Source organism: Dipodomys merriami, unplaced genomic scaffold (assembly GCF_024711535.1).
Source record: "Dipodomys merriami isolate MVZ:Mamm:240054 unplaced genomic scaffold, mDipMer1.0.p SCAF_165, whole genome shotgun sequence".
Classification (NCBI taxonomy): domain Eukaryota; kingdom Metazoa; phylum Chordata; class Mammalia; order Rodentia; family Heteromyidae; genus Dipodomys; species Dipodomys merriami.
This window is the reverse complement of record NW_027202993.1, coordinates 433,776-446,686: the sequence shown is the minus strand read 5'-3', so window position 1 is coordinate 446,686 and position 12,911 is coordinate 433,776. Positions and strand designations below refer to the sequence as shown.

Sequence of the window (12,911 nt, the reverse complement as noted above, 5' to 3'; positions counted from 1 at the left end):
GTATGTGCTGTGCATTAACTTCACAAGTGTACACGAGTGAACAGTAAGAGAAACAATAGCAATAATAGGAAAGAGAAGTTCTGTGTTTATATAAAAGGCTTCAGTAAAATATAGAACACTCTACAAATAAGACAACATTGAAATAATAAAACCAAGTCCAGTATGTAGATTTATGGGAGTGATATAGAGAAGCATTACTTCTATGTGGAAGATGAAGCCACATCCTTTCTAAATCACGCTTTATAAACACGTAATTTTGTAAAAAGGAGAATGGAAGAATGATTGTTTCCAATGCAAGTCACGTATGAGAGAATAGACTTAACTGGAAAAAATAGGAATTATACTAGCAATGAATCTGGTGGCTAAGATCACATTTCTTTTTTTTTCCTTTTCTTATATTCTTTTTTGTAGTTGTTGGTCGTGGTACTTGAAATCTGGGACTGGGCACTGTCCTTCTGGAACACAGCTCAAGGCTAGTGCTCTTCCACTTGAGCCACAGTGCCACTCCCAGTTTTCTGGTAGTTATTGGAGAAAAGAGTCTCCAGGACTTTCCTACCTGGGCTGGCTTTAAACCCCAATCCTCAGATCTCACCACACCCAGCTTAGGACCACATTTCTAACATTGTATACTCAAGATATTTAATGTATATGTTCATCTATCTTTATATTAATTCTTGAGTTAAAAATCTGGGCTACAGGTTAGACTTAACACTCACAAAAGTGTTTGTAGTTTAAAAGTTGATACTCCTGGAAAAATAAAACCTAAAAAGGTAAAGGAGTCTGAGAAGTTCAATTTGCATCCAGCCTGGGTAGAACAGGCTTTGAGACACTACCTATAATTAAACAGCCAAATGCTGGAATACTAGTCATGATCAAGATTGCTGAATAAGAGCATGAGGTTTTTGCATACATACATACAAACATACACATACACACAACGGGACTTACATGTGCACACAAAAATAGACAAATGAAACAACTCTCAGAATATGTAGAAAAGTTAGAAAACAATAGAAAATATGTCCTGAGTAAGACTAGAATCAATTGATAATTTTTAATATTAGAAAGCCCTCCAGTGAACTTTCCCCAAAAAAAGTTGAGAATATTACATAGCTAGGAATCAGTGATAGTAAGAGAGTCAAGCAACATTATTAATGGGATAGGATCCATGGAGGAATTAATCAGGGAACCCTGTAGGTGCATATAAAAATGTTCATATCTTGTGTGAATTGTTAGAACATCTTTGAAAATAGTACATAAACAGTCTGAGCAGTCAGTCTAGTGGATAAGATCATAGGAGAAGTTCAGAATTGCGAGTCTGTTTCTAGAGTAAATAAACTATGGCAGGACAATGTGACACAAGACTGGAATTCTAGCACTTCGTGAGGAGATTAGAGAATGCAATTATATTGCGATACCTTCCCTGGACCAGGTAGAACATCATTGTCTCAATAAAACAAACCAAAGAACAAAAAAGGAATACACCGTTGGAATTTTGAGCTAATTTTCTCATTATGTTTTGAGAAGTCAAGTTTCCTATTGAAATGCAACTTATATATATCCTCATTTGTGTTTTAAATGCTCTAGATGCAGAATGGCTCATTATTTCCATCCAAAAATTTGCAAAACTAAGTAAGCACTATTCTGTTGGCTGCCAAAGAAATGTTGAAGGATTACAAAAGCTTAAGTCTGGAGAAATAGCAAAGTTCATCTAATTTAGTACTTTGTAGACTTTGTTAAATTAGAATTTAGATTTAAAGTATGTATTTTTGTTTTGTTTGTAATTTTATATTCTATAGGATGCTACAAAATTCTTTTTAAGTAGAGGGATTAATGGACAAATTCACAAATGATTCTTGCATTCTATTTTCCTAGAATATTCTTTCAAGAGAGTTATAATTAGAACATAGTTAATAGATAATTCCCACAGTTGATGTATACCATGTTAATGTGAATAATCTAGACAGAGTTGCTAACAAATGGATGATATCAATTTATAAATTTAGAAAAACAGCAATTTCCTCTCTGTTCATTTCTAGCTCTCTGCTCTCTCTGTTCATTTCTAGCTCTCTCTCTCTCTCTGTTCTATTCTAGCTCTCTCTCTCTGTTCTTACCTCTCTCTCTCTGTTCTTTTCTAGCTCTCTCTGCTCTAGCTCTTTCCTCTCTTTTCCAGCTCTCTCTCATTCCCAGCCACGTGGAGTGCCAACCTTGCCTGGTCCCAGCAGGCCTACTGAATAAACCTACCCCTTACCTGAATACCACATGCGTGCTGGTGCTGTTCTTACTCGGCTACCTCTTTTTAAAATGGTGCCGTGACTCGGATAAAGAGCTTAAAATCAGGATAGCTGGGATTTCTCTCTGTTTTTTTCCCTCTTTTTTCTTTTTTTTGTTTGTTTTTTCCCTTTTAGCTCTGAGGAATACCCACAGTTCTGACGGCCTTTTGCGAACCAGTCTGTCTGTGGTGGAAACAGCGCATCGATACCATTGCTGGCCTTCACATCCATGTCCACACCACTTCTCTACTCTGGCCCTGGTAACTGAGCCCCAACCATCTGATGTGCTTTGTTAGCAAAGATGTCTAAATGTTGTCAAAATTTTAGGTTTTGAGTTTTGCCTTTTTTGTTTTGTGTTGTGTATTCTACTACTGACTACATGGTTCTAAAATACTGGGCATATCTATGCTAAAATTCTCATCACATCTAATGAGTTTTGTCATTGCAGAATATTTGTTGGTCAGTTCTTGATAGGAGCAGGTAAGCTCTACTTATTGTACTTGATCTCCTTGTTGCTTTAATTGGAAATAATAAAGGGCTTTTGTGGCAAAGATTTCAGTTCAAAGCCAGCTCGGGCTGAAAAATCCCTAAGACTCCATCTCCCAGCTAAACTCTGCAAGTGATACTATAACTCAAATGGTTCAGTGCTAGCCTTGAGAAGAAGTGCTCAGGGACTGTGCCCAGGCATGGAGTTCAAATCTTGAATACCAACTGGGAGAAGCCATCCCAGCAACGAGCACCTAGACTCAGCCAGTCTGGGGAACAAGGAAACATGGAGAGGACTAAGAGGAGATAATATCACATCAGCTACTTTGTGCCTGCCCTTTTAAAATTAACCAGAGCCAGGAGGTCAGTGGAAGTAAGAAGCTTACCCAGCCAATGCTTATACCTGTCTACCTATTAACTGAACAGGAATTTATATTCTTGCCTTTGTCACCTGACTTCTCTACTTAGTCGCCAGATATCAGAAGTAGCTAGGGACATTTCTACCAACATTTTCAGCCCCAAGTCCTTCCTCTTGCCATTTATTTGCTGTTTAGTATTTATTTTTCCAGCCGCTCAATGCTCATAAGACTTCTCCAGTCTTCACCCAAGGACTCAATCCACCAAAGGACAGCTACTGCTCACTGCCTTCTGGGAGGGGACCAAATTCCAGCCTTTTACCCCTATTGTCCACGCCCCTTATCAGCAGGAAGTAGCCAGAGAGAATCGTAGCCCTATTTCAAGATTATTAAAAGGCTGGAATGTAAGGTCTGCTCCTGGATGGCTAGCAGAATCCACCCTCCTCACAGCAAAGTCTCCACCCTGTACCTGCGTTACATAGGCAACTGTGACACCTGGAAGAGGTCACATCTGAATTTGATGTGGCCACACCTTTCCCCGCCCATATCCTAGATAAGGCCTAGCACAGGCCCAGGCACTCTCTCTGTTCGTTTCTAGCTCTCTGCTCTCTCTGTTCATTTCTAGCTCTCTCTTTCTCTGTTCTATTCTAGCTCTCTCTCTCTGTTTTTACCTCTCTCTCTCTGTTCTTTTCTAGCTCTCTCTGCTCTAGCTCTTTCCTCTCTTTACCAGCTCTTTCTCATTCCCAGCCACGTGGAGTGCCAACCTTGCCTGGTCCCAGCAGGCCTACTGAATAAACCTACCCCTTACCTGCAAAAAAAGAAAAACAGCAATTTTTGGGGGTTTGGTTTAAAATGGTATGAAGAGAGTAGTTGTGTGACATCTTCTTTTTTTCAACCTCTAAGTAACACAGGAAGCCATTTCCTTATTTACATGCCTCTGTATACATTGAGAAAAATGCTAGGTTTGGGGTTTGTACTCAACTTTGTTTTTGTTTTATTGGTTTGCCTAGAGCTTGAACTCTTGGCCTGGGCAGTGTCTCTGAGTCTGTTTATGCTCAAGGCTCATGCCCTACCACTTCAACCTCAGTGCCACTTGTGTCTGGCTTTTGTGGAGAAGTATATTGGATATAAGATTCTATGAAACCTTCCTGCCAGGGTGGGCTTTGAACCATAATTTTCCAATCTTAGCTTCCTGAATATCTATGATAATTTAAAAAGTATAAATATAAATAATAATTGCAAGTGATCTGATCTCAAGAATACCAGTGGAGAAAAAATTATGCATCTCAGGTTATTGTGATGTTCTTTCCAGAACACGGAGGGCATCACATTAGCAGAGGTGTAGTATTTTTCACAATAGAGATAAGCTATTCATGATATGAATTAAGGAATTTTAGGGTGCCCCTTACAAGTTGGAAACTGTTGGGCTAGAACGACTTCATGGCATAAATCTTGGGATCGATAGTCATAGAAATAACAGCTTACTCTGATAAAAAATAATGCTTACTCTTGACGAATTATTACAGATGCTTTATAGTTTTATTCTCTACCAGAATGTGGCTATTTTTCTATTGACTTCTCAATCTGTACACTCCATTGGAAACTGCATCTATTGCAGAATTTTATAACATGCAAAAAAGTACTATTTTGAATCTCTAACATATGGAATGTTGAGAATTTAAAAATGAGTAATTATGAGTAGTTATTTGTCATATGAATTTTGAAGAAAATATATACTCTGTCTTCTTAACAAATTATTTAATTTTAAAAGTTATGGGTTTACATAGCATTAAAGTTTTTTGATGTTTTAGAATGAGAAACTAATAAATTCATTCTTTTTCGAAAAATTCGGCAAGTATATTATGAAAATATTTTCTAGTTGCATAACAATCACGTTGATGACCCTCTGATAAAAAAGAGGTAATCAATTTTAATTAGATGTCAAATAGAATTGATTTTTAAAATATTGATACATAAAGAATAATATTTACTGTGCCAATACAGTAAAATTACATTTTATGCAGCTTATTTTTTCAATATTATTATCAAATTGATATACAGTGAGGTTACAGTAATTGTAAGGTAGTGAATAAAAAACATTTCAAACTTGTTACCCCTCCTTCATTTTTCTCACAGTTTTCCTTCACCCCTTCACCCCTCACAAGTTATAAGGTACATTTCCAACATATTGTCTTGTGAGTGCTGCTATTACATTGGTTTTCCCTTTGTCTTTTGTCTCAACATTTTGCTTTTCCTCTTCCCTTACCTATTTAAGGTGAATGCATACACAATACAAAATCAAATACAGCAGGAATGAACTATAGGGGAAAAACTCAAAGAAAACAAATCACATAGTTCATCAAAAACAACAACCACAAATGAAAAAATCTGGTTCCCTATCTTGGAATTCATTTTGCTTAGCATCAGCTTATATGGCTATATATACGCCGTACAAAGCTACTGGAAAATAATAGTTGCATGGACACTATATCATGAAAAGAGCATGTGAACTTTTGGATGGTAAAGGTGGAATTAGGATTGGTGAATTCGTGGTTCTGATAAAGGGATTTCAAGAGTTTTAAAGTTATGACAGATAAATTTGAATTGTTCAAAATTTTTAAAAACTTAGCCTATTAAGAAAATTTAAAATTTCCTGGGACAATAGGCTTTCATGCAAAGAAATCCATGGACACTTAGTAGAGAAGAAGCAATGTGGGTGAAGATGGCTCTTTTTCACACTAAACAAACCTCAGAAACGTTGCTGTAAATCTGGTTGGTTCCCTTGGAATTATCCTTAACCAGGAAATATATTCTTACTGTGTGAAACAAGGTTGTATTGGAATTTAAATTCAAGTTCTTAAAAAATAAGACATCAAAATTTGTGAATTTACCTTTAATTACCAAACAGTAATTCTCTAAAAAAGATAATTTGAGTCAAAATATTCAGGGAGAAAGTTCCCTCCAAAATGCAAGAAGGTGTTGGGTTTACACATTTCTGTTTGTAACAATTTCTACAATGTCTTTGCATTTGAAGCAGTGAAACAGAAAAAAATCTGATTATATAATTCAAACCAATGATTTCACATTTCTAAGTGGCTCACGAAAAATAATATCTTTAATACCATGAGATAGTGAAGACTTCTCTTATTACATAAGCCAAAATGTTTTGGGTTCAGAATAGAATTGAGCAAATGGAAAAGGTAAGAAAACATAGTTCTTAGAAGCCCTATCTAAGCATATTGGCTTTAGCAGTGAAGGGAATCCAAACTTTTTATACAAATTGTATTAATAGTTTTTGGAGGGTCCGGTCGTGGGGCCTGAACTCTGGGCCTGGGTCCCTCAGGTCTTCAGGTCAAGGCTAGCGCTCTACCACTTGAGCCACAGCACCACTTTCGGCTTTTTTTCTTTTTGCTTATGTCGTGCTGAGGAATCAAACCCAGGGTCTCAGGCATTCAAGGCAAGCACTCTACCAAAGAGCCAACTTCCCAGCCCTAACTTGTGTTAATATTTTTACTAACTAAAGTGATTTTACAGAGCCTATTTGGCTCACTACAATGCCGAACAGATTGAATGGAGACATGAAAATACATTCCACATCCAAATGAGGCAACTTAAAGAGTTTTCAAAGACAAATCATGAAGATGTAACAGTGGTGGAGCCCATATAATCCTTCAGCTTCACTAGACTTGAAGCTAAGATGCTGTGATTAATTGTAAATCATGCAAGAGCTAAGAGGAGGACATAGAAGCATTTACCTTTTGTAACAGACACTGTCTTTCTAGGTATAGGTGATTTAACTCTACTCTCCTCCATACATCTTGGTGAACAAATGCAAGACCAAGAGAAAAATAATCTATTGAAATAATTTTGCATAGAATAACTTCATTGTTCCTGATATGGTATCTAAGGAGAGTCTTACGATAGAAGATAAAAGTGCAGTATTTTTCAGTTTCCTCTAACCATCTTCTTAGCAAAATATATCTTTTAGGTTAGAATTGATTGGACCAAAAAGTGATGGAGTACTTATGTTTGTGGGCACTTTAGACACAAGAAGACTTTCAAGGTAAAAGAAAAAAGAAAAAATACAGCCAAATGTTTGTGATTACAGCTTCTTGGACTGTTTTCTGGAGACAAAGTTTTACATTAGATTTCTTCTCATTGACATAGATGTTGTTTCATGGCAACCAAATGCAAGAGGGAAGTTTAATAGACTCGCCTGGCCAATTAATCAGCATGAAAGAAGAAAATGGCAAATAATATTTAATGAATTACTTTGACCAATTACTTTGCCAGAAGAAAGAAGGAAAAATATAATTCAAAATCAATTGACTTAAAAGTATGAAGAAAGAGTAGTGAAGAAAGATTAGAGAAAATATGGAGGATTGTTTTCTCTCCAGTGGAGTAATGCGTTCTTGATCTTGTTTCTTCTATTCTATCTTCACAAGCTATCAAGTGTGTCTCACGACTGGATTATCCAGTTCAGACAGATAACTCCTAGAAGAAAGATACTTTTTGCAGCAGATGTAGGTGATTCATAACCTTAGACAATCTATTTAAATCTGTTCAAAATTCTCTCCTATCCCAAACTTCTCTCTTTGGACAGCGTTCTTTGCTTTTCCCAAGACTACCCTTCATTAACTGCTTAAAATTTTGGGAGGAAATATTCACACTCTCTAGAGATTTCTGGTTGGTTGTGATTGTTGTGTGTTTTTGTTTTTTGTTGTGTTTTTAAACTGAATTTCAAAAGGTTGTGCAAGTATGTTACAATTAAATATATCCATCTAATTGTCCATTTCTCTTGGATCAGAGTCACTCCTTCCATCATTCTCAACCAAATGCTTCTCCAATATTTATTTCAGATTTACCACTTCCTTTATCATATGTGTACATTGAGTATTCTAGCTGTACTTGCCCCTTGTTCATTTTTCATTCATTCTATGTCTTTACTATAATTTCTTTCTGTTTTCAACTTCCTGATAGTCATCCTGTTAAACTGTCTATTAATATATTGAAAGGTTTATATACATTTCATGGAGTTTACATTCTGCATATGCTTGAACTGATGTCAGCTTATATTTCCATAATTCATTCATCTGCAGTAACAATTTGCAAGACTGGAGACGTAAAGCATCTAAACATGATTTTATTCTCATCCATTTGGAAGATTAATCTCAGTCAAAAAGAAAGTTAAAAAATGCATAGAATGTACTCCTAGCTACAAATTTTTATAAATAGCTTTGTACAGTGGTGTGATTGTTTTATTTTACATGGTATATTATGTTTTACTACCTATAAGTTTTGGAAAAAGAAGAAAACTAAAATTTATTCCTATATAGGAATGTGATAGAAATAGAAGACAGATTTTATGTTTGTCATATCTCTGATGAGTACCCATATTCAAGACTTAAAGTCATATTTCTCCCTATGTTACACAGACAGGGAAAACATAATATTGCATATGATAGGACAACTATTTGTGACGTTTTAAAATGTACCTTATTAAATGATGACATTTACTTTATTAGCAAACGTTTTGGTTTGAAATTTGGCAGTCTGATCTATTTAACACATTTCTGGAAGGCTCCTACTGAAAAACACAAATTATGGTTGGTACTATTTCTAGACTTTAATGAATGGTTGAACGTGTTTGGCATTTGTGCTGGGTAAATAATTCAACTCTATTGTAACTTGCTCCCTACACTTGAAAAACTTGTAATGTCACTAAGTATCATCTACTTCTCAAATGTTATTTTGGCGAATGTGATTTTAAAAAGTTAATTTGTAAAGGAATAACTTTCAGGCGATTAAATGTAGATTATCATTGGTTTGAGAGTGACATTTTATACCACTGAACCATGTTGTACTGAAGTCCCAGTGTTTTGCAGCACTAAGGATCTTCTCAATGTTTTCCTGAATTATATTTGAACTCTAAGTAAATTTTTCTGGGCCTTGGTAGACAAATTATGGATCTATCCTTCCAGGAACTATTTTTTGGCCCACTTATGCTGGACTAAAATCTTTCATTAATCATAGGGGAGGGGTATTAAAAATAATCTTATGACACCTTGTGAACTTGTTCACTGATATGGGCTGGCCATCTGTAAGTTGAATGTTTGAATCATAGTACATACTCTCAAATTTTGTGATCTCATCTTTCATTTTAAGTTGCCTTGCATTTCACAATTGCTTAATGCTAAATCCTGCATCTCAAGGAATTGGGGCCCTGAAATATAGGAAATGAGAAATTGAAATGGGTCTTCAATTACTTTGTTGCATGTTGCATGGGCCTATGTGAGAAGTCTTGCCGTTGTTATCTGATGATGCAGGTAACTGGTACCTGGGATCCTAGGAATCATTGGGTCGTGCAGAAGAATAATATTTGTTAGACATCTTATCAGAAAAATTTGGGCATAATCAGTAGGAATGCTTCAGAAATATGGAGAAAAAGAGTTTTGGATCAGTGAATTAAAACAATAAACAGAGAAGCAGAGTAAAATCCCTTATAGATTAGGGGAAAACAAAATTGTTTTTTTACCATGTGAATTCAGAAGACCAAGAACAGTTAGAATGTATCACAAGTTTATACCAAAGACACTGCGTTGATATTTTTTATATTCTAATATATATTTTAAACCTAATTATTTATATTCCAATTCTATTTATTTGAATAAATAAATTTTAATTTATTTGTAAAATTATCAACTAATTCTAGTAAGTTTCATTGTGTGAAATATAAAATCAGCACATATAAGTATAAAATATATAACTATATATAATATAAGAAAAAAGACACATGTTTTGCATTGTTCTATTGTGGTTACAGTATCAAAGGCAACTCTGTTTTAAAGTGTTATTACATTATCTCTACCTCAGTGTTTGATAGATTTGGACCTAAAGCTTTACTATTTGTAGATTTACAGCCTGTAGGCAAGAGAAAACACTGTGATTAAAACATTACCAATTTAAGGCCTAATAATGAGAAGAAACATCTGGACTTCTCCTGCAACTATGAAAATATTTGGTGATAGAAATGCAGTAGTGTAACTTCCTGCCTGGTAGGATGGTAGACAGGCCAGGATACTAAGTAATCATGAATATGATCAATTTTTTCACCTTCTTGGCTTTAGTTACTTTTGAAATGTTAGATATAATAAACAATTATATTTTGATAAAATCCCTTCTAGTCTGAACAGTTATGACTGAACTGTTCATCTCTCTATGATCCCTGGTAACTAAGATTAGTGTTGTTCAAGTAAAACAATCTATGCTGTCAGGGTAAGATATTCTGATTGGTCTCTTCCTACATGAAAGAAGAATAAAGGGTCAGGTAGCCATTTGTGCCAGTAAGACCACACTTGGGAAAATGTCAACTGCAGAAGGTTAGAAGTAGCTCTTAAGCAAGGCTTACTTTGAATCCATTAGCTCCACAAAGCTAATTCAGTTGGATCAATTAGTACATGAAAAAGCCATCACCTTTGGACCTAGCAATAAATTATTGAAAGTATGATCAAATTCCAAATGTAAAAGACTTAAAATTGTCATTGACAAAAAATTTGCAAATGTGAGCATTAAGATGAACAATATATTTTTTCCACTATTCACAGAATTTTAGGAAAATAAGATCAGTAGCATTGTCAGGAACAATATAGTTTCCTTATTACAAGTAGGCAACCGTGGATATAAGTCTGTATAAAGATTGCATCATTAACTACTTAAATTTAGAAGATACTACATGCTTCAGCAGCATGTATTCCCAAATTACAATACAGAGATTAACATGACAATTGCACAAGGATGATATGAAAATTTGTGAAATATTCTGTATTTTTCATTCTTCAGATGCAAGAAATGAAAAACAGTTATTAAAAAGTTGATTACAAAATAACAAGTGTAACAACACACGTAATTCATATAATTAAATTTAGTTTCACATCAATGTATTAAATCTTCACCTCAGAAAGGTGTTTACATAACATAAACTTTACAAAACTTTTGAAATTAAACAACATTGTCATTTTATCCCAAAGAAAAATAATATTAGGACCTAGGAAAAAAAGGAATCTAAAACTTTCTATATGGAATACAATCTGAAAGGACACATTATACAAACATAGAATACTTTAAAATATTCTTTTTCAGACAATCACCAGAAATACTTTAGTTTCTGTACTATTCATTTAAACAGATAAGTTAAAATTATTTCTGAATAAAATTTCACAAACTCTGCAGAAATCATTATACATGTATACAAAAAGTCTTCAATACATTTTGACATCCAATGCAGGCAATTCAATTGGAAGAATTCCACGGAATTCATGAATTTTTACAGTTAGAATTGGTGTTGCCAGACGCTGGTGGCTCAAACTATAAAAAGAATTTTGAGGTATTACCAGGTGTAATAGACTCAGACAGTCCTACCACTGTAAAGGTCATGAAAAGGTCTCTAAAGAGACTATTCAAGTTAATAAAGGTCAGAGGATTGCCCAAATACTTTTACTCTCATATCTAAACTTGCCTAATCCCACACTGACTCAAAACAGAAAAGGAGGGTTTGGCACCACAGATACTGTAGCCTGGGTTCAGGAAATTACAGATAAAAGGCCTTACAAGGCCGTTAAAGTCAATGGAAAACAAATGACAGGACACTTAGACACAGGAGCTGACAGATCTTGTATAGCTGTAAAAGATTGTCCTATGGCCTGGCCAGTGCAAGAGACTTCTTCCTTAATTGGATTAGGGAGGGCTTCTAATGTAGCTTAGTCAGCTCAGAGACTCAAATGGGTATGTGAAGGGCAGCAAGGCCACTTCAAACCTTATGTTATCCCCAGCTTGCTCTTTTCTTTATGGGGCAGAGACATCATGCAAGACATGAAATAAAATAGGACAAATAGACTCCTCATCAAAGGAGCAAAATTTTTCATAGGGGCCACTGATGAACAGCTTTATGCTGACAAAATAATATGGAAAAGTGATGATCCTGTATGGATTAATCAGTGGCCCCTAACTCAAGAAAAGATTCAAGCCATACAGGACTTAGTTCAAGAACAATTGAGTCAAGGGAAGAATAGAAAAGACTACCAGTTCATGGAATACTCCATTTTTTGTAATTAAAAAAGAAGTCAGGAAAATGGAGATTATTACAAGATCTAAGGGCAATTAATGAGGCCATGCATGACATGGGAGCCCTTCAACCATGTCTACCCTCTCCTGTTGCAGTCCCACATGGTAGATACATAATAATAATATACATACAGGATTGCTTTTATACAATAAAATTACAACCAGAAGATTCCAAGAGATTTGCTTTCAGTGTCCCTTAGGCTAATTTTAAACAACATTATAATAGGTACCAATGGAAAGTGCTACCTCAGGGCATGAAAAACAGCCCTACCTTATGTCAACAATATGTGAAAAGGGCTATAGATCAAATTAGAAAAAAATATCCAGGGGCATATATTATTCATTATATGGATGATATACTTATGGCCGATGAAACTAGAGAAAAGACAGAAAAAATATTACAAGATATGGTAGAACAATTAACAAAATTCGGTTTGATAATAGCTCCTGATAAAGTTCAACATGAATGACCTTTAAATTATCTGGGAAAAGTGATTGGACATGATTATATTATGTCTCAAAAGACACAAATTAGAATAGATAAACTAAAAAACATTAAATGATTTCCAAAAATTATTAGGGAATATTAATTGGATTCGGCCTAGTTTAAAAATAACTTCAGGACAATTAGATCCTTTGATGAAAATGTTGGACGGAGACCCTAATCCTAAATCTA

General features: G+C 35.0%; 1 pseudogene; it reads left to right on the top strand.

Annotated features, from left to right (window-relative positions):
- Positions 1 to 10,847: 10,847 nt before the first annotated feature.
- LOC138828824 (U6 spliceosomal RNA) lies at positions 10,848 to 10,944 on the top strand (annotated as a pseudogene).
- The last annotated feature ends 1,967 nt before the right edge of the window (positions 10,945 to 12,911 follow it).